The sequence below is a fragment of the Etheostoma spectabile genome, chromosome 18 (assembly GCF_008692095.1).
Source record: "Etheostoma spectabile isolate EspeVRDwgs_2016 chromosome 18, UIUC_Espe_1.0, whole genome shotgun sequence".
Lineage (NCBI taxonomy): Eukaryota > Metazoa > Chordata > Actinopteri > Perciformes > Percidae > Etheostoma > Etheostoma spectabile.
Genome location: NC_045750.1, coordinates 16,158,572 through 16,164,561, shown reverse-complemented (window position 1 = coordinate 16,164,561; position 5,990 = coordinate 16,158,572).

Sequence of the window (5,990 nt, the reverse complement as noted above, 5' to 3'; positions counted from 1 at the left end):
CTTCAGCAGTAACATGCACCCATTTAACACAGTTTTATCCAATTAAAGAGGCCAATTAATTATTCCTGATTGAGAAAAAAAGTGATGACGATGCACATGTTGCATACATGCGCCATGAATACATTTTCGGTCACTGGTTTTCATGTCCTGCAGTCGGCCGGTTTTGATGCTGTAAGCACCGAGAGACGTATAAAGGAAACGTGTCAGTTGGGTGTTGACATCCATAAACAACCCAAGCCAAGTCAGACCCGTTTCTGTGTGCATGTAAACACAATATGGCATCAGGGTAATTAAAGTAGTTACGAGGACTCTAGATTAGTCTCCCTGTTTGTTCTGATGTCTGATTATTCATTTTTTAATTTGCATTGTACGCTTGTTTGTTTATGCAACTGACGATCGAATTTGACAATACCTCTGATGGAGATCATACATCCCACCACTGCAGAAAATTTCACAATAAGGCCAGACAACCATGGATTGCATTTTGAAATTTGGATGAGTGAAGCATTTCATCATTCTTGAATAGTATAAACTTCACTTTTAGTTCACATTAAAGCACTATTGGATTCTGTGGTTTTTATCAACTCTTTTGCTTTACCCAATGTTATGATTGAAACGTGTTTTAGATAATCTGGCAAACAGTAGGCATTAATGATGCAGACAATGCTTCATCAGCAAAACTACAGACCACACCAACAAATAAACAATTGTAATTTGCTTGTTCTTGTTAGCTCTCAGCCTGAGGTGGGAGAAAAAAGTTCTGGGGTTTTCACAGTTCAGGGCATGCTTTATAAAATACCAAAATCTCATGTTTGCTTGGATACACTGGAGTTAACAAACATTTCCAGGATTGTTGATTAACTAAAAAAAAAAGAATCCGCAGACGAGTACGCCACGACCGGTTGCTGATGCAGCAATTCCCCTGGTTGCGCTGTACTGCTCCCGCTCTCACTAAGCGGTGTCTTCATCTGCAGCAGTTTCTGTTTATTAGTTTTAGTGTTTGACATTTTCCCAACGCAACAACTTATTCAAACAAGCCTGCTCCGGGCACGCTGCTTTAATCACAAACTCCTCTTTTAAGGTAAATACAACTGGAAGGCCTGTCAACTAGGCATTTCACAAAACTAAGTCTGTGGTTGTTCGGTATGGTATTTCAGACTTCAGACATACACACGCGCACACGTTCCTACATGTTTGTGTGTATGTGTGTGTCAGCCCCACTGAGAGCGTTATTACAAAGAGCCAATAGGAGTGAAGGACCACACTCTAGCACATCCTGTTTGACTTGACCTCAGAGGATATTCTCCTTTCCCAAGCAAACAAACCGCTGGGCTTTTGGATCGTACCAACGTCGGAGGGGAAGGGAGGGGACGGGAGCCTGGGGATGTCTCTGGTGGGGAATCAGTGGGTAGAACTTTTTTGCAGCAGAGAGAGGCGAAAGAGTTACTGCTTTGCCAAAAAAGAGCATCTCTGAAAAAACAGATAGGTGTGTTTCTAATGTGTGGGTCACCAACACTGGCTCAAAATGTCTTTCCATAACCATACAATCTTACAACGGTCCAATTACAAAATCAGCTAACCCTAAACATTTTCCCTTACCGCTTTTTTCTGAGTTTTCAATCCAAATCTTATGGTCCTCTTCAGCAAACTAATGTTAATACATTGAATAGTAATTAGTGCTACTTGAGCAAAAAACTAAAATCAAGACACATAAACTACAAAGATGCCACTAGGGCTGCAACTAATAATAAATTTCATTATCAATAAATCTGTCCTACAATTTACCAGAAAACAGTGGGAAAATGGCTGTTATGATTCCCTACAGCTCAAGGGGATGTACTCAAATGGGTTGTTTTATTTGACCACCACTCCAAAACCCAAAGATATTTCATGCATGAGAAGGAAAAGCAGCAAGTCTTCACATCTGAGAAGAGGAAATAAGTGGTTGTTGGCATTGTTGCTTGAAAATGACTGAAACGATAAATCGATAATTAAATTAGTTGCAATTTCTTTTTCTGTTAATCAAATAATCAATTGATCAATGAATCAACTAATCGTTGCAGGATGTGGAACAAAAAAATTACCCCCAAAAAATAATATAATATCTAGAAATTTTTTTTTTTTAAAAAGGAGACACCGACAGGCCACAGATCACAAATGTAAAAAATTACCATGTCTGGGTGTTCAGAGTATTCTTGTCAATTGGGTAAATTAAGCCCCTTTTAGGGTCACTCCCTTCCAAACTGGACCCTAATTAAAAAACAGCGTTTTACCAAACCTTGCTCCATGACATCACTCAGCCTGCACCCATCTGACACTATTGTATCACTGATGTTGCAGCTTTACGCATTATGCAAAAAGACATCTCCTCCTATGGCTGTATCTGATTAATCCATTATTTGGTTAAGTCGCTCCAGCCCACTCCCTCCAGTCTCCCTGTGGTGTTTTCCTGGGCAAACGGTGGGCCAGCAGGGTGCTGCTACTGAGACTACTGGGATTAATGCTGGCGATTGACACTAATCTCATTGTGGCTTTGGAGAAACCGTGTACACCCACTTCACTCTCACTCCCAAATACTCACATTTATGGCACCAATCCGCTGGGACATTTATGGCCGAGGTGGGATTTGTATAGTGGTTTCCCTCATTGCTCATCTTATGGGTGGTTGGATTTCATTTTCAAATCACTCATATAGAATGAACTCTTTATAAACTTTATAAACTGAAAAGGATACAAATAAATATGCAAATTTGCTTTAGGCACATTAAGAATTACACTACTGCCACCAAACAAAGAGTAACTGTGGTTATGTTAGGTATTAACTGTGTTGTTTTTCATTCACCACATAAAAAAACAGTTATTCTACAGCAGGATTCCTCAACAATCTATGTTCTTAGACCTGGACTGTGTGTTCGTAAATTTAATCTGAGCACTAATTTAGAGAGCGGTGTCCTTCCACTTATCTGAATGAATAATGAAGGTTCTCTGTTCGTGCTGAATGATATTCAGTGTGTTTTATCAACTTCAGGAGCTGCTGTCACTATATTTAGCCTATAAAGACTGTGTTTCCATGGCTACAACAAGAGTTGATGTGTGCTGAAGACAGCAAATCTATACAATCTATATACTCTGAGAAGAAGTGGTGTAGTGTATATGATACGTAGGTATACGCGGTGTACCCACTAAGAAAGCGCCAGGATTTCCATATGCTCACTTAAAAATGCCCGATGACACCCAGCAGCATGCAGTGTTTCTCTTCTTCACATAGGCTACATGAAGGTATTTCCACCATAAATTGGGGGCATAAAATTGTATCCGAATACAGGAAATGAGGTTGTAGATGCCCTGGGGGAAGTCACCCAGACCCCCCCCTATGATATTGACCCCCCACCCCCCGCCCCATAGGCAGATTCTGGCCCATATACAGCAGAGTATACCCACTACAATGCATCAGACTACACCGCTGCTGAGAACATGTCAGTAATGGGTCCCATAATACGATCCCCACCTAAAGGTCATTAACTTACACACATACTGCATCCAATTTACAGGGGTTTTCCAAAATCCATTCAGTCCACTATTTTAAGAGAAGCTATCTATTTATTTTTTTAAATTGACTTTTTATGATGTAGTGCTTTATGCTTGGTTTGATTTTCACTATAAGTGGACTGAGTGAATTCTGCAATGCTCCTCTTCAGTTACACTCAAATCCAATCTATTATGTATAGCCTGAAAACGGAGACTACTTTCGTTCTTTCCTAACCCTTTTTTTGTGCTTTGCATTACCAAACTAAACGGTAACCTTAAAAAAAAACAAAAAAAAAACAGCAGTGCCCCATGTGAACTTGTTGAACTCAACCCCCTCCTCCACATCATGATGTTCTCTGAAAAGGTGAGTTTCAATGCCGATGACGACACGTTTCCTGTCGTTTGCAGCACGGCTAAACAACCCTGTTGGTTCATGTTGCCAGTGTTCTTGTCAAAAGGCTAGTCAGTGCTGGTGCAGTGCTGTTTGTAGTAAACACCAAAAAGTCAGAGAAAAGAAAGAAAAAAAATTCCAAAACAGAACCTGATTCTCTCCCATGTTCTGTTCAAGGCAGACAGATGAGATGTAACAAGCAAAATGTCAATAGGAAACCAATGAACTTTAAAGTTATTCCTTGTTTAAGTGTGTGACAGGTCATGCTAACTTCTGAATGTGTATCAAAATACTAACTTGCAAGAGTGGATTTCAGTTACTTAAATTTAAATGTCAGGACCTTTATCCGGTTAGGTCCCAAAACCAGAAAACTTAAAATGTTTTTATCAGATCAAATACAACATAAAAGACTATCAGAACACTTTATTCAACTTCCACCTACTCGGCCTCTGCGGGTCAATTCCTTTCCTTGCAACTGCAGCAAATGAGAAATCCCAAATTATCAGACTTTCTTTTATGTAAGTCACTGGTGACTTCCTAAAGGGAGCTCGTTCAGGTGTGGCTCAGAGGGACCCAGCGTTCACCCGGGAACTTGAACCTATGCCTCTAAAGAGCAGGTCATAAATCTGTCTTCCTCCTCTGCATTTACAGCCGACGTCACTGTCAATCTGCTACAACATATTGGCCTGCCTTCGTTTAAATCAACTTTTATACTACTTTTACGACTTAGCCCAGCTGGACTTCAAACATGAGCTGCGTTACGAAGAGCAAATATGGTCTGGGGGGCCTCATGATCAATATAACAGGTGGCCCCATCAGCCAGCTTAACAAGATCAGATAAATATGACCGACACAGATATGTGGCATATAGCGCCGGCTCAGTCTGCTGTCATATTCCCATAATGTGAAGTCTAAATCTATTTCACCTGCTGTGCTTCTGTTACTTTACATAACATGCGTCCAAGTCACGTCTGCCGTTAAGACATGTAAAGACTGTCAAAGCTTTAAATGAATCCATGTGTTATCAAATAACAGCACAATATGTTCCATTCTTCTTCTCACAGTCTGTAACCTCAAACTGAACATATTATGGCTTTTGTCTGCTTGAAAAAAAGAGTTTAATTTTGTCTGCAGAAATATATCAGTATGTATTATGAAATGTGTTTTTTTGCTATAAGAGAACTAGCTGTACTTTGAAGTATTTTCCATCACATTCAGCAAAAACAGCAACTCCAAAGATGGACAACCACAGTTAGCAGTCATTGATTTTCTTGTTGAACATTACTTTAAGATTATTTTGCAGAATATTGGATGATATTAAAATACGTTCTTAATAGTCAGTTAATTCTACAGGCCCTGTGTTGCCAAATTTGAGTCCTAAATAGTCCCTGTCCTGAAAAATGATGAAACTCTCCCTCTAAGTTGGTGATGACTTCTAAACCCACTATCTGCCTCGTCGACCCCTGACCTGCTAAACGTTTTAAGGATTTCAATGGTCTGAGAGGCTATGGGGTGTCACATTTCGGGTTATATAAATGAAATTGACTTGACTCGACAGTGAAACACCATATCACCCTAACAGAGTTTTTGTCTAAAAGTTTATTTTACCCATTTTTAAGTTGCGTTAAAGATGTGTTCACATATACAGTAGCGTTCACGCTTCTTTTTCAGATGACTCAGAGAGAGCAGGTGATAAAACTGGAAGCTGACGTCATGGCGACACTCTTGCTTCATACTTTATAGAGCGGCATTCTCCACATTCCATCGACAACAATAGATATTCTTGTGTCCGCTCTCTGACCGATCAACCTGTTTACACTTCCTTGTCAGAAGATCACGGTTTATTCATGATAACTGGTCAGAACGGTGAGAACAGGAACTGTGGCTTTCTCTCTTAAAATCATCAAACAATCGGAAAGGCATCCGTCTAGCAGACGGAACATTCTGAAGTGGAACCTGCAAACCTGCGGGTTTTCTCTCTGACGAGTGAGAGGCGAGGGGACGCAGAGGGGACATGAGACGTGATGCTTTCTTTATCTTCCATAACACACACACACACACACACACACAC